Source organism: Dasypus novemcinctus, chromosome 9 (assembly GCF_030445035.2).
Source record: "Dasypus novemcinctus isolate mDasNov1 chromosome 9, mDasNov1.1.hap2, whole genome shotgun sequence".
Classification (NCBI taxonomy): Eukaryota; Metazoa; Chordata; class Mammalia; order Cingulata; family Dasypodidae; genus Dasypus; species Dasypus novemcinctus.
In genome coordinates this window covers 127919491-127940888 of record NC_080681.1, presented here as the reverse complement: position 1 = coordinate 127940888, position 21398 = coordinate 127919491, and the positions used below count along the sequence as shown (strand labels likewise).

General features: G+C 45.1%; 1 pseudogene; it reads left to right on the top strand.

Moving 5' to 3' along the window:
* Positions 1 to 430: 430 nt before the first annotated feature.
* The window catches only part of LOC101433679 (creatine kinase B-type pseudogene), a 71347-nt pseudogene continuing 50379 nt past the window's right edge, over positions 431 to 21398 (top strand).

The window sequence follows — 21398 nt, the reverse complement described above, 5'->3', positions numbered from 1 at the left end:
CCAAACAATAATTTACTCTAAACAGTGGTTTATTACAATCTTTCACATTTCTATGGGTTGACTGGGCTCAACTGGTGGGTCTCATTTGTTTACAGTCAGAAAGCAGCAGGCAACGTGTCATCGAAGGCTCACCTCTGCAGGACATTCAGGAAGGCTCACTTATATAGTGGGCAGTTGATGCTGGAAGCTGGGAGCTCACCTGGAGCTGCCGACACCAGTGCAGCTTGGCTAAACTTGGCTTCTCCGTGCGTCTTGAGCTTCTCACAGCTTGATGGCTGGGTTCTGAGGAGCATCTCACCTTCTGTTGGCCAAACAGCTCTCTAGGAAAAGTCCAGGTTGTATGGGAAGGATGTTGTGAGAAGCAGTATGTACATACAGGGAGGGAAGGAATGGATGGCAGCCAAGTGTGGAGACCCTGTTTCCAGATAGGATGGAGGACAACACTGAAGGAGAGGAGATCAAGGAACTGAAACGCCCAAGTGATGAAAGGAGCATCCACATAGATATTGAAAATGATGAAAATGAAGACAGAAGTGTGTTGCAGAGAGCAAGGAGTTCATTCTTACCAGAATAAGGGAGGTAGCCCTGGGGTTGGTAAGTGCCCACCTCAAGGAAGGAGAGTGGGTGGAATAAGGTGAGTTTCCAAGCTGGGCTTTTAAAGGATGGTCTCAGGGAAGGATGGTCAGGATTTTTGACTGTCCAAAGTGCCTGGAGCCCCAGCTGGAATGGCTTGCTGGGGCGAAACATGGGTGAGAGTGTCTCCTGCCCTGCATAGCTGGCTCCAAGCATGACTGGTGACCATCGCCGAGGCAGTGATGCTGCATCCCATCCCGTCTTCACTCAGGCACTGAGAGGCAGCGTTGCCTCCATTCTCAAATGGAGATTGATCTAACCACAGCCCACAGGATTCCTGCATAAAGAGAGCCCAGGCAACGCTTTGGGGCAGCACGCCCTCTGCAGAAGGACTCTCGGACCCTGCTGGAACATGTTTCAAAGCACTGAGGTGATAGCCTGTCAACCTGCCCAGTGTCCAACAGAAGAGAGAAACCATCACGTACTGCCAGTCACGGGTCTGAGGACCCTGGGGAGCTGGGTTCAAGGTTACCCAGAAAAAGCATCTGAGCAGATGCCCCGCCAATCTTTGGCAAAACAGGTTGACTCAGCGCATAGGTTCTTGCCCCTGGAGGTTGTTATCAATTGTTCTCTTGATGAATATGTAACCGGTTTCTCTCAGCCTGTGTTCATCAAGTTCAGGATCTTGCAACCAAAACCACAGGAAAATCCAGCTACAGGTCAGCCCCAGAGACGGAGGGTCAATGTTAGTGCCTGAGGGTTACAGTGTTCATTTGTCTAAATAGAACGTAGGGCTATCGACTGTTCTAGAAATTGCCTCTGGCTTATGAGAACAAGCTGACTCAAGCTGACTCCAGGGTCAGAAAAAACTCGTGCCACTGCTCATGCAGCATTTGCTAGCTGTGTGGCATTGGGCGAGTGACTTACACTCCCTGTGCCTCAGTTTCCTTGACTGGAAATAGGTGACACTGCAAGGATAAATTGAGCCTTATCTGTGTGACCTTCCGTCACCTTCACCATCATCTCTCTTGTCCCCATCTCTGAGCGTCCAGGACTCTGAAAGCTGAGAACACCCGGCTGTGAGTCTGCACACGTATCAGGCACTGCTCACTGACCTGGAATTATTCCAAGAGCTACAGTGAGCTAGGGAAAAAAGAAACAGACATAATTCCCTTTTATACCTGCCAGCTGTTTGCGCTGCCCGAGGAAGGAGGAGGAGGGGCTGTGAGACTTGGGGACAGTCTCTGGTGGGGCTGGAGGGAAGGAATGTCTTCAGAGGGCATTAGCAAGGACGGGCCAATGTTCCACTTTTATTTTATTAGCTGGGAGGTTTGAAAGCTGCTATTGGAAAGGAGGTGAAGCAAAGAGACAGGAAAGAAAAATTCATATCAGTCGAGTGCTTTCCAGTTTCCAAAGCTTATTCTCCTTAATCTACAGCACAAACCCCAGCTAGACAGCAGCAGAGTTGGAAACATTTTACAGAAGAGGGAGCTGGGTCTCAGGGAAGGTACGGGTCCTCCTGGGACCCCAGGACAAAGCAGGCTGTGGCTGGGGGTCTTTTTGGGTTCTGTGGCACCCTCTAGCAGACACTGGTCTTTCTGGCTGCCCTCTACTGGGCCATGCTGGCCCTGGCCATGTGCTGCTGGCTCTGGCTGTGCCTGCTAGAGCTGCAGGCCTGGAGAATAGGCTAAACACATGCTTTTAGGTACACCGCAGGGCAGAGGCTCCAGAGACCCCTTCCAAAAATTATGCATCCACCACCATCTGCAAAGAAGCATGTCTCAGAATCTTCTCCTGTCAGCCCAGCCAAGTACTGGGACACTTCTCTGGACCCTGTCCAAAAGGTGCTGGGTTTTCCTGGCCCAGTAGCAGGAAGTCAGGGATGGAACCCAAACTCCCTCTATCTGAGAGCTGCGTGGCTGCTGAAGCACTGCCTTAGCCAAGCCACGCACCCAGCCAGGAGCTTCGTCCAGTTGTAGTGTCTGTAGCTGGCCGAGCCTTGCTGGAGTTTCTGCAGAGGCCACCTGGGGACCTCCTGAGCAGGAGGAGGGTGTCATAGGTAGGTTCCCAGAAGCAGCCTGGGAACAAGGACCTGGGTGCTACCAGGAGAAGTAGGGAGGAGGCAGGAACAACACAGGGGAGCACAGGAATTCAAGGACAGTATGAGTTCAGGCACAGCCCAACCTCAGCTGATCCTGCAGGGAAGCTTGGAGTGGAAACTGCTCCTCAAGGTTGTTCCAAGTCAAGGTGAGGAGGCTGGACTGACACGTGCTTCCAGCTGCCAATCACTGAATAGGATCATTCTGGGGATGTGTCCTCCTAGGCAATTCTGGCTCTGTGTGCATGTAGCAAGGTGCTCCAGGAGCCCTGAAGTGAGCCTCCAAGATCACTGCAGGAGTCATCAGTAGAAGCAAAGCACATGGGAAATGCAGATGCATGTGCAGAAAAAGGCAAGGAACCCAAGAGGCCCAGACAGAGTACCAACAGTGTGTGCTTCAGGGAAATTAGACCCCAGACCGAGGATCATCTGCCTGCCCCTTCCAGTTCTGCTCACCTCAGCCCTCCACTCAGACCTGTTTTACAGAGTGACTTTAGCTTAGAGCTTCTGAACTGAGGAACAGTGAGGTGTCTCTCCTCTGACCACTTTCTCTCTTGACATATCAGGACTCTCAATTGCAAAGGAGGAAAGGACCAGCCCACATTCACCTTGGGAGACATTGATGAAGGAGGGATTTGATTCAGGTCTCCCCAAAGCCAATCCAGACCACTTTCTTCTCTAGCCCCTGCTTCATTGTCTAAACTAAACCTGGTTAAGAACCCACAACATGACTGAATCTCAAATCCCACCCTTTTATTCATTTACCAATTCACTCTTTAAATATTACTGGGTGTTGGGAAGCAGATGTGGCTCAAGCAATTGGGCTCCCATCTACCATATGAGAGAACCCGGGTTTGGTTCCCAGGGCCTCCTGGTGAAGGCAAGCTGACCCACTTGGTGAGCTGGCCCACATGGAGAGCTGACACAACAAGATGATGCAACAAAAAGAGACAGAGGAAAGACAATGAGAGACACAACAAACCAGGGAGCTGAGGTGGCTCAAGCAATTGAGTGCCTCTCTCCAACATCAGAAGTTCCCAGGATCGGTTCCCAGCAAGCACAAGCAACAAGGGAGGGGGAATAAATAAATAAAAATTAAAAATTAAAAAAATACTATTATGGTAAAATATATATATATTACTGGGTATTGATCATGAGCAAGATGTTACAACCTGTGGCCAATAAAATGCAATTATTTGTTAAAGACAAATTTTTAAATTTTTTTTAGTATTATCATTGTAAATGTAGCATGTTGAACTGAACCTGTGTTATTCTACAATTCAGCTGACCCAAAACAGCATCAGAACATCAGTCAATTATCTGAACTCAGTGGTCCTTTAGTCACTGGGTCTTCTGGCCTCAAGTCATGGCTGTGACTATAGATTGATGTCCCCTACTCACATTTCTGACTCAGGTGCTACAGCCAGGAGATGATGTGGATAGCAGATACAGGGTACTGGAAACATTAACATCAGTTACTTTTTCTTTTACTTTTTTTAAAAGTTGAATCAGCAGTAATGACCACATGCTCCGATTGAAGGTGGGGAAGGAAGGGCCTCAAAGGCGGAATTTGGTAAACAAGAGGCAACACCCCGATTGTGAGGGCGGAGGGGTCACTGTAGGTGGCAGAAGTCAGGGGAGGTTTCCTGGTGGTGGACCTCAAACTGTGCCTCAAAGTTTAAGGAAAATTTAAATTAATATTGAGTAGGTTGTGTTATTCGTTTATTGTTGTTGCTATAACAAGTGATCACAAACTTGGTGACTTAAAACAACACAAATGTATTATCATACAGTTCTGGACATCAGAAGTCTGGAATGCCTCTACTGGGCAAGGTGTCACCAGGGCTGTGTTCCTTCTGGAGATTCTAGAGGAGAACCTCCCTCCTTGCCTTTTACAGCTTCTAGAGGCCATCTACATTTCTTGGCTCATGGCCACTTCCTCCATCTTCAAAGCCAGCAACAACTGGAAAAGTCTTTTTCATGGTACATCAGTTTGACCTCTTCTACCTCCTCCTTGCATTTTCAAGGACTCTTGTGATGACATTGGGCCCACCTGATAACAGAGAGTACTCTCCTTATCTCAAGGTCATCAATTAGCCACCTTAATTCCACCTGCAATCTCAATTCCCCTTTGCCTCATGACCTAATACATTCACAGATTCTGAAGAATAGGCCATGGACATCTTAAGGAGGCCATTGTTCTGCTTCTACAAGTATATTAATGAAGGGACATGCCAAGTATCAAGAAGAAGGAAGAAGTCAAACAAACTCATGGAGTTCTGTCCTACCCAGTACTTCATAAATTCCTTATCAGCTAGGCCAGTGTCCTCTGGGTTTTAGAAATTTTCAAAAGCAAAGCCTGTACTATCCATAAAAGACAGGAAGATAATTATCTATCATCCTAATCCACAGTGGGCTTCCAAATATATCACTTTATGTGTTGTGGTGGATTGATTTGTCTACCCCAGTTTGGACATGTTCTTGGTCTTGGTCCTCATTCTGGTAAGTGTGGACCCACTGCAGAGAAGATGCTGTCAAGATGTTACTCAGTTAAGGCGTGGCCCACTGAATCAGGTCTGACTTTAATCCAGATTACTGTAGGCCTTTATAAGCAGAGTGGAAGATGGAGAGAGAAGCCATGGGGAGTAGCCAAAAGTCAGAAGTCAACTGATCCTGAAGGTGAAAAGAGAAGATGTCGCCATGTGCACTGCCACATGAGAGCAAAGACAAGAACCCCAAAGATGGCCAAAAGACACTGACCTCAGGAGGAAGCCAGCCTTCTAGCCTCTGAAGCCATCAGCCAATGAATTCCTGTCATTACACCAACCCCATTGCTATTTGCTTTAGCAGCTAGGAAACAAAACACATGCACATCATTTAAAATGACAACAGCGATAACAAGAGCCTACCCCAGGTCACTGTCCAAGGCAGTGCACCTGTGAACTCTCAAGGAGGTATCAGGGTGGCTGGCCCCAGGAAGAGATGCCCATGGTGTCTCCAGAAATGATGACCAAATGAAATTTTTCTCTACGAAGTCAGTCTTGGCCAGGGACTCTGAACCTATGGGACGATGATAGTGTTGAGACATTTGAGTTCAGCTCAAGCAATCTGATGAAGTCCAACCTTTTCATGTAGGGGTAAGAGGGTTTTCAAAGAACTGCACTTTGATCACTGACTTATTACATTTCATAGAAACTGGCAAACTGTAAAAAGTGCTATGTGAATTGAATCTCAGCTCCATAAAGAGATATAAAGCATACCTACCTTTACTGACACCCTAGATGAAGTGTAATTAATGCACTAATTTTGTTCATTGGGATTACAAGGGATAAAAGAATGAACCAGCGCAGCAGTCTGACCTGCCTTCCTCTCTGGATTCAGAACAAACCTGTGATTCCTTGAGATGCTGAGAGCAATCTCGAGGGGAGCTGCAAACAGCCTGCCCAGGAAACCCTGTAACCTATGGGTTTCCTCCTGGGTCCCATCCTGCACCCCAGGTAAAGTCTATGACCCCACTCTCTGTGAAAATATCAGGTACCATGGATCCATAAAGGAAACCAAGTGCCTGGTCCTCCCATTGCCCATTTACCCATAATAACAACCAACATTCATTGAGCATCTACCATGTGCAAACACTTGCATCATTTCATTTAACCCACACAACAATACAGTAATACAGGGACCATTGTTATCACCATTCCCATTTTACCTAAGGTGAAACCAAGACTCAAAATTAAACACATTTTCTTAAAGTCACAGATATAATAATAAATGTTATAGTTAAGATTTTATTTCAAAGTTTTTGTCTTCTGAATTCAACTTCTTACCCCTCTACTGAGAATTCCGATTTAACTGGAGGGAGCATGCAGCTGCCAGCGTGGCACTTCCTATTTAGGATGCTTCAACATGCTTTACACTTCCTACCCAGGTGGGGAAGTGGGTGCCCCTTCTATTCATTCATTCAATAAATGCATATTAAGTGCATCCTCTGTTTCAGGCATTGTTCTAGGTTCTGGAGGTAGGATGGAGAACAGGACAGACATGTACCCTTATGGAGCTTCCATTCAAAATTATGTTACTTCATATTTCTGTCTCAATGGGCCCATGTAATTCTTTTACATGCTAATGAGTCCAGTACAACATGTCATTCAATATTTACAAAGTGTTTACCATGTGCCAGACACTGGACTAGAAACGAGCTATACAGTAAGGAATAAGGCAGAGCTTTCCTTTCAAAGAGTTCACCAACTGGTATATTAACTCAGCAAAGACTGTGTGATAACAAGTACAGCATGCTTAGAGGCCCTGGTACAAAGTAAGTCTTCAACAAATGATGGCTAGTATTGGCACAGTGATTCTTGTCTCCTTTATATGAATGAGAAAAATAGCGAAGTGAATTGCCTAAGGTCATACAGCAAGTTAGTGTTGAAGTTGTGTATAAAAATAACTAATGGCTACTATTTGTCAAGGATGTGTTGTGTGCCAGGCACTACACTGGAACTTTACATCTATGATTCTTACTGTGACCATTAAGGTAAGCATTATTGTTCCTATTTTAAAGATACAAAATTGGACTCTGTGACATGATGACACTTGTCCAAAGCCATACAACTAGGCAGTGGCAGAGCCTGGCTTGACATTAAAACATGACTTGCCTAAATTCTGCTTCCATCCACGATAGAGAAACCAGGTCAGATTTGTCCTACAGCCATAAATGACTCACACACTGGACAAAATATATAAAACAATGATCTTCAAACATTGGGCAACAGACTGTGGTCCTTGAAAAGGGGGAAACAAATGAGGTGAGCCTTATGATTTTCTAGCTTTCTTTTCAGACTATGGTGAAAGAAGGGAGACCCAAGAAGAGCACGGTGGTCTTCCTGAGCTCAGGAAAGACTGGAGTTTAAGGAGATGTATGTGGCTGGATTTAATGGTAAAGTACTAGAGTGGAGGGAGTAATGTTGAGAAGAGTTCCAGAGAAATCTGCATAGGGTTATCCTTAAGTGCTTCTGCAATTGCTTGGAATGCAATTCCGCAAGGAAAGTAACTGACCACTGAATAATTCCTAGAGTTCACCCAAGGCTGAAAGACAACCAATGTAGAGAGACCTTGATGAGCACCTAGAGCATTCAGTAAAGGACCACAGAAGGGTCCCATCTTAATATCCAGCTAAACCGGTCACACAGTAAGACCTACTCTGGTTGCCCTTCACCCAACAAAGCTTAACAATAAGCCTTGAAGGGATCAAGCTGATCTGCAACAACTTAACTGCCTGCCAGAGCAAAAGTACACATTATTTACAAGAAGATAAGATCCAGACACTCAAGCAAGTCATATTCATAATGGTGAGCAAACTAACAATTAGATAAGTCAAGAAGAAGGAAAATATAACCCATAGTCAGGAGAAAAATAAGTCAATTGAAATTGACACAGAAATGATAGATGTGATGGAATTTGCAGACAAGGACTTTTAAGCAGCTTTCATAAATATAGTCAGGAATCTAAGGGAAAATATAAAGATGATGAGAGAATAGAGTCACTAAATAGGCACCAAATGGCCATTCTAAGGCTGAAAATTATGTCAGAAATGAAAAATAAGTGGATGAGTTACAAAGCAGATTGAACACTGAAGAGATAGGTGAATATGGACTCAGTGGCCAATGGAACAATATCAAACAATCTAACATACATGAAATTACTTGTTAGAATTTAGGAAGGATAAAAAACATTTGAAGAAATATTGGCTGAAATTTTCCCAAACTAAACTATAAAGTCACTCAAAGCAGGATAGATGTGAGGAAAGCTATACCAAGATACATTATAATGAAATTGCCAAAAAACAACGATAAAGAAAAAATCCTAAAAGCAACAAAAGAAAAAAGAAATAAGCAAAGATTGAATCACTGCTGACTTCTCATCAGAAACAATACAAACCAGAAGAAAATGGCATGGCATTTTTAAGTGTCAAAAGGAAAAATCTGTCAAACCAGAAATCTATATCCAGATAAAACATTTTTATGAAATCGAAATATATTTTCAGTTTCACTATGAAGGAAAAGTAATATCTACACAAATTAATAAAGCACACAAAAATAAATATATGTCTAGCATAAGAATTTTCCTTCAAATTTTAATTTCTTTAAAAGATAATTGATGGTTTAAAGCAAATATAATAATGAAGATTTGCATAGTTTATAACATATACAGGTATAAAGCATATTCCAACAGCACAAAGGAATTAACAAGTCAACATACAAAAATCAGCTTTGTTTCTGTATATGAGCAAAGAAGATTTTGAAAATGAATTTTAACCCACATTCCTGTGAGTATGAAACCATTTGTACACAGGACCTTTTGCAGATGTTATTTTTAGTTAACAGGGTGGGTCTGAAGCTCTACTGCTGGAGGACTTATAAAGAAAAGAAACCAGAATCCAGAAGTCAGAGAAAGTCACACAGGGAGAAGCCTGAAGTCAGAAGAAACCAGGAGAACAGGCGCAGGAGAGAGAGAAGGCCATGGAGCAGGAGGCTGAGGTGCAAGCCAAGGGACCCCAAGATGCGGCTAGCCAGCTCCAGAATGCTTTGGAGAGAAAGCATCACCTAGCTAATTCCTTGAACTTGGTCTTCTAGCCTCCAAACCATGAGACAATATATAAGCCAACCAGTGTGTTCCCAGCACACTGGCAAACTAAGACAAATACCATCAAAAGCATTAAATGCTTTGGGATGAATTGGATTCTTTTGGGTTTTTTTCAGCTTTATTGAGGTGTAACTTACATAAAATAAAAGAGTTCAATGAGTTCTGACAAATGTAGAAGGTCATAGAACCATGACAACTATTTTATATAGAATATTTTCTTCACTGCAAAGAATTGCCTGTGACTCAATCCTGTCAATTATCTTTCTCCACCCTCTTCCCCTGAAATCACAGATCTCTTACATACCACATTTTTTGCCTTTTCTAGGATGCTATATGGATGCAATCATACTTTTAAAGTCTTTTGTGTCTTGCTTCTGCCACTTAGCATGCTGACTTTTGGGTTCATCCATGTTCCCATATGTATCAGTCCCTTTGTACTGATGATGAGTAATATTTCATTGTATGGACATACTACAATTTGTTTACCATTCATCAGTTCATATTTGGTTGTTTCAAATATATACTTTGGGCTATTATAAATTAAGCTGCTATGAACATTTGCATAAAAGTCTTTGACATATGTTTTAATTGCTCTTGGATAAATGCATGGTAGTACAGCTGCTAGTTATAAGGACATACACAGAAAATTATATGAATACCTGTATTACAAGAAACTGTCAAACTGTCTTTCGGAGTATTTGTATCATTTTGCATTCCCACCCACAATTCTTAGTCATATGGGAAAAATTATATATATAAATTATTGTTATCTAGAAAATATATAAAGAACTGTTCAAACTTACTGATAAGAAAACAAACAACCCAATTTTAAAATGGGAGAAAATCACAAAACAAGATATACAAATGGCCAGTAAGTGCAAAAAAAAAGATGTACAACATGATTAGCTATCAGAGAAATGCAAATGAAAACCACAAGATGCCATTGAATTGTCAGTAGAAGGGCTAAAATTAAAAAGACTGAAAGACTGATAATACCAAGTATTGGTGAAGAGGTGGAGCAAATGAAACTCTCATACATCCTTACTTGGAATATAAACTATTACACCCACCCCAATATGTAGAGGTCCTTATAAGTTAAATATGCCCTTATCCTGTCACCCAGTAACTTCACTCCTAGGTGTTTTTTTCCAAGAGAAATGAAATCATAGCACCACGCAAAGATTTGTGCACAAATGTTTATAGCAGCTTTATTCATAATGTTCCAAAGCTGGAAATAACTCAAAGTCCACAAACAGTAGAATGGATAATCAAATTGTGGCATCGTCATGCAATGGAACACTATTTGGCAATAAAAAAGAATTAATGGTACACCCAGCAGCATGGATGAATCTCAAAAGCATTATGCTGAGGGGAAAAAAAGCCAGACGCCACCAAAAAGTATGTGCTGTCGGTTTCCATTTATATGATAGTCTAGAACAGGCAAAACCAATCTATGGTGACAAAAGCGTTTAGGTGTTTATCTGGGACAGGGTGCAGGAGTACAGGGCTGGCCGCAGAGAGCCACGAGGGGACACTCTGTGATGATGGAGCTGCTCTAAGCCTCTTTGTCATGGTGTCTGCACAGCGCACACTTGGACATATTTGTCTGTATTTGGTAGGTATGCATTTATCACAGCTCCCCAATCTGTATTAAGATGAGCACATTTTATTGCATACAAATGATTCCTTCAAAAAGTCAATTTTTCAAAACACTCACTTTCCAAGATCCTAGGTTTCTGCCACCCAGCGTGATGCTGGCAGCAGGAGGTTTTCAGACCGGGCTGCCAGCGGCTGGGGGATCAGGCTCCCGCTCTGGCTCTCAGAGTCCCAGCGGGCACAGGACCCACTCATCCTGTGATGACCTCGGCACCCATTTCCCTGGCATGAGCGAAATTTCCTCTCAAGGAAACAGGCCTGTTTTTGTAGGAAATCCCTCCTGGGAAATGGCACCGCATGCCCTTTCCTGACAAAGGGGTGCCCGGGCAAGGAAGAGGCAACTCCTCCAGCTTGGGGAGCAGGTGCCTGCCTTGAGCACAGGTGCCCGAGCCCCTGCCCTGGCTTCTTGGGGGTCAGCAAGCTCTGTGCTTTTGGAGAACCAATGTGCCCCCTGTTCACAGGAGAACCACACGGTGAGTGCGGGCTTCCTGGGGGCTGGGTGGGAGGACTCCCTTACAACGAAGGAGGAGAAGAGGGCCCCGCACCGGCCTCTGGGGACAGACGCATTCGTGTAAATAGTGGCATTCACCTCCTAAAACCCGGGAGGAAATGCGGTCCCTGGAGCTGCGTGACCGCCTAAGGGTTTCCCTGCTCAGGCCCCGGAACTAAACGCCGGCCACGAGGGAGACCCGCGTGGGCGCCGCGTCAGCTGCCGCAGCGCTCGGAGCCCCATGGGCGGCCCCAGCTCCTCTGCCCACCCGCCCCCAGGGGCTGTGGGTGGCCCCGGCTTAGATGGCCCTCGCAGCACTGCCACCTGGGTCTCCCAGTTCGGTCCAGCGGCGTGGACGTTCCAATGAACTTTTTGCTCCAAATTAGATGGGGCGCCTCAGTGGGTGGGACCCGACTGCAGAAGGATGGGATGGCACGGGCCCTGCAGAGGAGAGGGCTGCGTGTTAATTACATTTTCTGATTGCTGTTTAATTGCTCGGAATTGACAGAGATTCTCCACGCTGCCCTCGTTTAGTTCCGACATTTGTGAACAAGATGCAGCAGCGTGAGATGGAATCCAGGAGACGCGCAGGCCCCTCCACTCCCCAACAGCCCGCTGCGCCACCTGAACCGAGGGGCTGCGAGGGAAGGGGGCGTTTCCAACGCCCCCCCAGGCTCCTCACTTCCCCCTCACCTAACCCCACGAGGCCGACTCGGAGGGGCGCCCGGCACGGCCAGGCGGAGGCCCGCGCACTGCTCCGCGCCCAGGTAGAGCTGCTCTCAGCACTCACTCCCTCGGCTCCCGCGAAGGCGGCCCTGAGTGTCCACTCTCATACATGGGTAAACTGAGGCTCGCGGTTGGGTAGGAGGCTCCCTGGGGCCACAGACCTGGCAGCTGGGAGTGCCACAATTTAAACCAGGGCCCTCCGGCTCCCTGTTATCCAGGCTTCTCTCCTGCTCCATCGAAGAAAATGTGGCATTGGGGTGGAGAAAGTGGCCATGGTGGCTGCTGGGGGTAGGGAGTAGGAGGAGATGTGGGGGCATTTTCGGGGCTTGGAGTTGTCCTGGGTGGTGCTGCGGGGACAGTTACTGGACATGGTATGTCCTCCCATGGCCCACTGGGTGGAACGTGGTAGAGTGTGGGCTATGGTGTGGACCATTGACCATGAGGTGCAGCGGTGCTCAGAGACGTATTAACCAAATGCAGTGAATGTCTCATGATGATGGAGGAGGTTGTTGTTATGGGGGGAGGAGTAGGTTGAGGGGGAGGGGGGTATATGGGGACCTCATATTTTTTTAATGTAACATTAAAAAAATAAAGACAAAAAAATTTTTAAATAAATAATAAATAAAATAAATCTTTGGGACCTTTGCACTGTGCTCAGAACTGTGTGTGCATCTGCTCAGCTCGCCCCCCTACAGAGGGGACAAAGGGGAGGCTCAAATGAGGCAGGTTCAGCATCGCCCCCAAACCACCCAGCCAGGAGGGAGTGCCAGGGCCTGGCCATGCCGTGGACGGTGAATTGCGCCTTCTTGGCCCGGCCAGCCTTTAATCGACGAGGTGGCCTGAAGACCACCTTGCCAGGTTAATTACCTGAGGGAGAGCCTGGACCTGGGTCCTACCGGGCCTTTGAGCCCGTGGAGCGGGGAGCTTTATTTCATCTCTCCGGGCCCTCGACATTATTTGTAAAATGGAGATGATGACACCTCCTCAGGCTGAAGGTAAAGAGAGGGGAGATGGGAGGGGGCGGCACAGGGGCTGCAGATGACAAACCTTCAAAAAACACAGCTCTCACTTCCCCCGTGAGAGAGCAGAGACGGCGGCTCGGTTCAGAAATCAGAGCACCTGAGCAGCCTGTCAGCCTGCTGCTCCGTTGCTGAACCGGAGGGAGCCGCTGCCCTGAGGCTGCTTTCTCACCAGGTGGGGCCCTGGGACTGTCGGGGGTTCTGGGGCTGGCCATGTCGAGCAGGGGCAGGGACATGGGGGAAGCCCAGAGCCAGGCCGAGACCCCTGGGCAGGGGCCAGGCTGTAGCCCCTGCCGGGTCAGGGGGCCTCACAGGCCAGCGCAGGCGGGCAGAGGAGCTCGGGCCTTCTGAGCCGCTCGTGGGCTGAGTGGCCAGGAGGCAGGCAGCTGCTGGGTCCCCCCGGCCCTACCCTACCCAAATCCGGGCCAAAGCCAAGCTCGGACTGGGGTCAAGCACATATCAGGCTCGGGTCACCTGAGCAAACCATCAAGTGGCTGGTTCGGGACGATGGAGAGAACGCTGGACCCCAGGGGAGCAGGAAACGGAGTGCAATAACCAGCTCCCCCCTCACCAGCCTGCCAAACAACTCCATTGTCCAGAAGTGCAGATCACAGTCGCCACGGCCAAGTCAGAAAACGTGCCACCCAGTGAGACTAGTAACGAACAACAGTCAGACGGCGACAAGGCAGTGGTTTACTTATCACATAACCGTGAGGTAGAATGCTCTGCGGCACAGGATAGCCAGGCGGAGGAGAGCAATGTCCAGGATACATGCAGTTTTCTTTTTAGTACTTTTGCGTTATGGAATATATCGCACATGCAAGAATATAAATGATCTGTGTGCACAGCTAGAGGTGAACAGCACCTACGAAAGTCATCATTTCCAGAAGGCTCGGCGGCCCCTGAGGGACCCTCCCTGGTCATATCCGCCTCCCTGCCCCCAAGAGGCACACAGAGACTAAATTGTGCGCGGTATGGTTTTTCCGCAAATGTGTGGATTCCTCAGCAATGTTCTGTCGTTGTTGTTTTGGGCTTCACAGTCACTATAAATGGGCCTGCGCGTGCACGTGCCTCTGGCTTGCTTTCATTGCTCCACGTTAGTTTTAAGACAGACCCACGCGTGAGCCCGTGCGTGCACCATCATCGTCCGCTTGACGTCCGGTGTTTCAGCACACGGCGATTTAGTTAACCGTGCTACGGTGAAGGCTACTTGAGTTGTTCCCCTTCTTTTTCCCACGACACATAAGGCTGCTGCTAAGTTGAGTGAGTCCTGAGTTTCTCTGGGGTTGCTAATGCGAAAGTAGAAGTGCTGGTTTGTAATAAGCGCACCGCCAACATTACTGCATGGCAAATTGTTTTCCAAAGAGCCTGTCGCAGTCTACACCCCCACCAGCAACGAATGAAAATAGCTGTTGTGTCAGCGCCTCCCGGGGTCCCAGCAGCCAGCAGATGGTTCAGATGAAGAGGCGTAATGAAGGGCTTACCTCCCCAAGTGTAGGCAGGGTTAAGAGAAGGCGCAGAAGCGGAAGGTTCCCTGACGAGCAGACTGGAGACAGATCGGAGCCCTGAGAGGGAACGGGGCAGGGGGCGTTGCCCGAGCCCAGGGAGGCTGGCAGCGAGGAGGGGGCTGCTCCCTGGGAAATCTAGGGGTGAATGAGGCGACTCGGGTGGGGAGGGACCAGAGAAGAGGTACCCCGAGCTCTCTTCCCACCATCCAGACCCTGCCAGTTGGAAATCATCGTGCCCACGCCAGGTCATGAGCTGCAGGGGTCAGCCAGGAAGAGCAGAGAGAAGGCTCAGACACTGATATTTGTCACTATCTTTGGGGGGTGAGATGGTTTCTCATTTTTATTTTAATTTGCATTTCCATGGTTACCAATTAGGATGGGTATCTTTTCATAAATTTTATTGGAGATTCATGAATCTTTTTCTGTGAAATGTCCATGTGTGGACTTTTGCTGACACTTCTTATTAAATTACAGGATCCTTAGTGTATTCTAGATATTAACTATTTTGTCTGTTATAGGGTAGTCTCAGGTTTGTGCCTTGTCTTTTGCTCTCTTTATGGCGTTTGGATAAATAGAGGTATTTAGATTTCGATATTGTCAACCTTCTCCATCTTTTCCCTTACAACTCATTTTAGAATGGTTGCTTTTTTCCTCTCTTTCATTCCTTTTCGTGGTGTGGTTTCTTTTAAGACTTGTCTTAGGAAACATCTCTACCCCAACATCATATATTCATTTTCAATTTGCTATTCTAAAAGTCTTACAGTATTGCCTTTCAACTTTAAGTCCTCGTTCCAACATGTGCTGATTATTTTTGAGTATGTCACAAGATGGGTGAAGGTGAATTTTCATTTCTTCTGCAAGAATAAACAACTGTTTCAGCACTATTTATTGATTGACTCTTCCTTTCTCCACTGATCAACAAAGTCACCTCTGCAATACGTCATTTGTCCTAGCAGTAGATCATTTTGTCTCTGCGCCAAGACCACACTGTCTTCATTCCTAGAGTTTTATAATAAATATTGATATCAGTGTGGGAAAATTTCCACATTTGGTTTTTTCCCCTTCAGGGATATTTTGGTTATTCTTGGTCTTTTGCTGTTTGATATAAATTTTGGAAGTACATGTCAAGTTCACATAGCACCCTACTGGGATTTTTATTGAAATTATGATTAATCTATAGATCAATTTCAAAAGAATTGACTTACGTATTTATAATATTGTGTTGTTCTATCCATAAATGTGCAATACATTAACTTATTTAATTAGTTTTAAAAGGTCTCCAATGAGAGTTTATAATTGCCAGTGTAAAAGTCTTTCACACATTTTATTAGATTTTTCCTTCTATTCCTTTTATTGTCAATGCTATTTGTAACTTGTATTTGCTTAAATTAAATGTTTAATTGATAGTTACTGGTGTACAGAAATGCAATTAACTTGTATATTGATCTTATATCTAGCAACTTTACTAAGCTCTCTAATTAGAATAATTTGTCTCTAGATCCTTTTGGATTTTTCTAAGAAGACAAGTTTATCATTCTACACATAAAGAAACAAATGATGACTTTGTTTCTTCCTTTTTGACCTGTGTGTCTTTTATTTCTTTTGGCTTGAAAAATTGCTTTTAGTATTTTGCCATTAGGTATGACATCTGCTAAAGTCTTTTTTAACATTTGAATAACTGTTTTGGAGTTTGAATAATAAGAGTTTCTATCTTGAAAGAGCAAAGAATGTCAGGACACATTTTTTGTGTATCTTTTGGTCTGATCATGTCATTTTCTTCCTTCAGGTTGTTAATATAGAGGCCATAAATGAATACATTTGCTAATTTTTGCATACTGGAATAAAGCCAAATTTGGACACACTCAATGTTTTTCTACTTTGCTGCTGCAATTCTTTAGCTGGTATATTTATAGGATTTTTGCATCCATGTTCATCTTTGAGATTAGCCTGTAATTTTCCTTCCTTAAACTATCTTTGTTTTGATATCAAGATTACACATTTCTCAAATGCTGATTTTGTGAAAATATTCTCTGAAAAATTCTGTGTAAGAATGAAATTATCTATTCCTTGAATAGTAAAACTTGAATATAAAACTGTCTGGATTTTTATAGGAAGATTTTATGCTAAATTCTATAACCCTTACCAGTTATGAGACTCTTCAGAGCTTTCATTTCTCTTCAGACAGTTTTGATAATTTATACTTCCCAAGGATTTTGTCCATTTTGTCTAAGATTTCAAATTTACTGATTTAACATTGTTCATACTCTCCTTTTAGATGCTCCATCCATCCTTTTCATGATATATAACTGAAAAAAGGGAGTCACAAAGTTGCCTGTAATTTATACCAAATTACACACTGAACACATAGGAATGTTTATTGCTGAGTAATTATTTCTGAATTATTAATGATTTTTGTGTACATCTTTATACAATTTTACATTTTTCTGTTTTCTATAATGAAAATGTATTGCTTTTAAATCAGGAAAATCACATGCGTATCATTTGCCTTCCCAAAAAAAGACAAAAATATTTAAGAGAAATAAGGCTGGGACTGATACTCCACAGCACTTGCCTTAGCTGCCTGCCCTCTCTTCTGGCTCTCCACCGCAGACTCCACCCCGCCTTCTAGACCTTTCCCTTCCTTCTCTCCAATCGAAACTCTCCTGTCTGCCTCCCTGAATGACCACAGAAAACTACATTAAACCAAGGAAATAACCCTTTCTCCCTTCCCACCCCCTCCCACCACCAGCCCTGTGGGGCTTGTTCTTTCATTGGCCCTGTGGTAGGATGACCGAATACCTGAAAGTAACTTGTTTCTGTCCCTGTTGCTAGGATACGAAGGAAAGAATTTTATGTAAATTAGAAGGTAATGAGATTCAACCCTCTCTTGATGCCAAATTCAGCTTTTGGGGGTCAAGAACTTCCTGCTGAAGAAATGAAGTAGGAAAACCGGCTTCAACCAGTTGTCCAGACCTGCACAGAAGCAGCCCCTTGCTGCCCTCACCTCAACTTCATTAACATAGTAAAATTCCTGCCCAGGGGTGGAGGTATCTGCCTCTCTCTTGATCATGCAATGTATGTGCAAGCATGATTTCCTAAACATACCAATCATACAATTATATAATCAGCTATGTGTGTTCACCCATATGCATAAAAACTAATGCATAATCAAAACCAATGCTAAGTAGTACCTTGGGTATTTAAGCAAGAGTGAAACTGCAGCACAGGAAGTCAGGTCTGAGTTACTTTAGACAGACCTTGGCTCCTACCTCTGCAGACGAAATAAATACGAGTTTGCCTAACTCTCGAGTTGAAGTTTTCTTCATTCCATCTCTGGTTAACAGTAAAGGCCCTGTCTTGGGGCCGAACACCTGCATGAACTCTCAAGATAGTGTCAGAGCAGACCTGTTTTCTCTCAGATAGTGAAAAGTCCTCCAGTCACTTTCAGTTACAAAAACCTGTAACTTCATTCATCCAAATAGCCAATACCACATAATGGTCAAAAGGCCAAACATCATTAAAGATTGTAGCCCCCACCTGCAGCCAGGGCCGTTTCAACCTAAAGGAGGCGTGGAGAAAGGGGCTTCACCAGCCTCTTCTGTCCTCCCTCTTCAGAGCCCTAGCCATGCTTCAGACTTAAGATCCTTCTACCTGGTACAGGTAAACAGGTAAGGGGGCACATGCCTGGCACCTGGCACAGGTATTGATCTCCTCTGCCCACAGATCATCTTCAGATAATGAAAGCCAATAACCACTAAGGGGTTGTACTGTGGATTCCTCCAAAACCTCAATGAATCAGATACGCATGTGATTCATGTAGTTTACACAGCTCAGAAGACACATTTTCCTCTATCTGGCCACTTTTGTTCTCTCCACTGTGATAGTTTGATTTAGTGAATAAAAAAAAATGGTTATGTTTTTAAGCTAATCCATTTCTGTGGGTGTGAGACCCTTTGATTGCATTAGATCCTGTTAAAGAACCTTGAATAGATCATTTGATTAGGTTACTTTTAATTTGCTACATTAGAGAGGTATGACTCAGGTTGGGTCTCTGCCCTCTTGCTGGGTCTTACACAGAGAACACAGCGAAAGACATGGGGAAAAAGGAAGCCTCCATTTTTTACCACAACATGTGAGAAAGGACTATAGGATCCCTAGCACCTAAAGCTGAAGCACCAAGTCCCCAAGAGCCTGGGTCTATGGAGCATGTCAAGGCTAAGAAGATGAGCCATATACCTGATTGTCCACAGCTGGAGTTGGGGAGAAAACTAAGCCGCCAAGGCAATGGGAGAAATGGGAGAGATGGGAGGCCTGGGGAAGGTAGGGACCTCCATAGCTGCCAACTTGTTCACCATGTGGCAGGATGCCAGGATCACCAATGGCTGAATTTTGGTGAGAAAGCATCTCTAATGGTGCCTTGATCTGGACATTTCATGGCCTTGAACTGTAAACTTTTACCCTAATAAATTTCCCATTATAATAGCCAACCCATTTCTGATACTTTGCATATGCAGCCCTGTAGCATGCTAATGCATTCCCCATTCCTGATAATCTACCTGTTCACCCAATACACCTCTAGGAAAATGATTGAGGCAGAACTCTCAATGTCTCCAAAACCCACACCATGCATATTATTCCCCTTCTCCACTCACAGTGACTCCTTAGTTACTCAGTTTTAAGATTTTGGAGCCATCCTTGAATCTGTCCCATACAATCTCATCAACAGGAAACCCAACCTTCAAACTAAGTCCAGAATCTAACCACATCTTGCCCAGCCATGGCTGCCACCTGGTCCAGGTTACCAAGTCCTCCCCATGCCTCTGCTTTTCCCACCACCTATTCATAACATTGTGCTCAGTGATCCTATGAACACAAGCTCTTGATGACACTCTTACTTGCCAACCTGGTAATGGCTTCCTGTTGCAATCAATGAAAAAGTCAAAGTCCTAAGATGGTCTCACAGTTCTCTTTGTGGGCTCTCCACTGCTTCTCTAACCTCATCTGTCTTCCTATTCCATTCCCCAGGGCACACTCGCTCCCCTCCTGCTCCTAGACCTTGCCAAACCCGCTTCCCTGTTCTCTCTACCTGGAGCAGACTTCTCCAAGATAGCTGCTGACCTGATTCTCTCACCTTCTTCAAGTCTTCCTTCAATTACTCAATTGTTTCAGTTTGCTAAAAGCTGCTGGGGGCAATATACCAGAAATGGGTTGGCTTTTACAAAGAGAATTTATTAGGTTAAAAACCTATATTTCTGAGCCCACTGAAGTGTCCAAATCAAGACATCATCAGGAAATCCTTTCTCCCCAAGCTGCAGCTGTGGGTGATCAGGCACATGGAAGTGTCCACTCTTCTCTCCCCTCTCCTCCAGGCCTCCCTGCTTTCATCTTCTAGCTAAATTGACTTCTTCTCAGCTTCTTTGTTCTGTTCATTCCAGCTTCTGGGTTCCCCTCTTTCTCTGCACCTTTTTTCCATCTCTTTCATCCTGTTTATAAAGGATTCCAGTAAAAGGATTAAGACCCACCCTGGGTCATGCAATCTAATCAAAGACCATTAACTGAAGTAAATGAAACAAAAGGTCACAGCAACACCAGGTTTACATGCACAGGAATGGATTAGCTTTAAGAACAGGATTTTTTGGGGTCCACGAAAAGCTTCAAACTGCTACATCAGTGCTGTTAGCTCTAACCACCCTATTTAATGTTGCTTCCTGCCACTTGCCTCTCCCACACACATTTGCCCCTCCCACACACACACTAGCTCTCAGACCTGTCTTACATTCCTCTACTGTCTACATTCCTATAGCACTTACCACATCCTCTTATATCATATAAACTACTCCCTTGCTATGTCCATTGTTCATTATCTGTCCCTTTTCATGAAACATGTGCTCCATGAAGGCAGGGACTTTGCTCACCAGTGAATCCCCCATACCTACAATAATGCCTGGTCTATGGCAGACACATGATTTATATTGGAGTTGGCAAACTATCTAGAGAAATTCTAATTTCCCAGCCTCTTCTGTGGGCTGCACATGCAGAGTTAGCTGAGGGCTGGAAAGCAGATCCCAATGCCTGACCTGCTCAGAGTCCCCAGAGTCTTACTTTGGAATTTGGCTGTGCTTGGCAACACCATGCCAGTTAGGGCCTCAATGAAAACTCAGGTGGAAAGATTCTGTGATTGGAGGATGTTGGCTGCAGACACTAGTTCTTCAGAGGAACAAAACTAAGGACCATACAGGAAGATAAGGATGACAAATTTCAGGACCATTGAGGTCAGAAATTATAGAGGAAGTCTCTTTGTAGGTCTTCCCCAAAGCCTCCCTTTTCCCTCCAGGGTTCTTAGCCCCCTCCCCCAATTCTTCACCACTCACAGGGGCATTACAATCCACACAGTTCTATGAACCGCCTGACCCCCCAAGTCCCAGCCTTAAAGCCCCCCTGGGGTTAGGCAGTCTTATCTCCCAAGGAGAGGAGGAGTGCTTGTCCTCTCTGCCCTAAGCATGGATGTTTCCCAACACCCTCCATCAACTCCAGACCCCTCAATCAGGTTTCTCTTCCCCAATTTGGAGTAGGATGCACTATTTCTCCTACAGACTTACCATGGTCATCAAATTTTGATGGAAAGCCAAATCTCTTGCTTCTCCAGGGGCTTATTTGATGGTGCTCTACTGTTCTCTACTCCATCT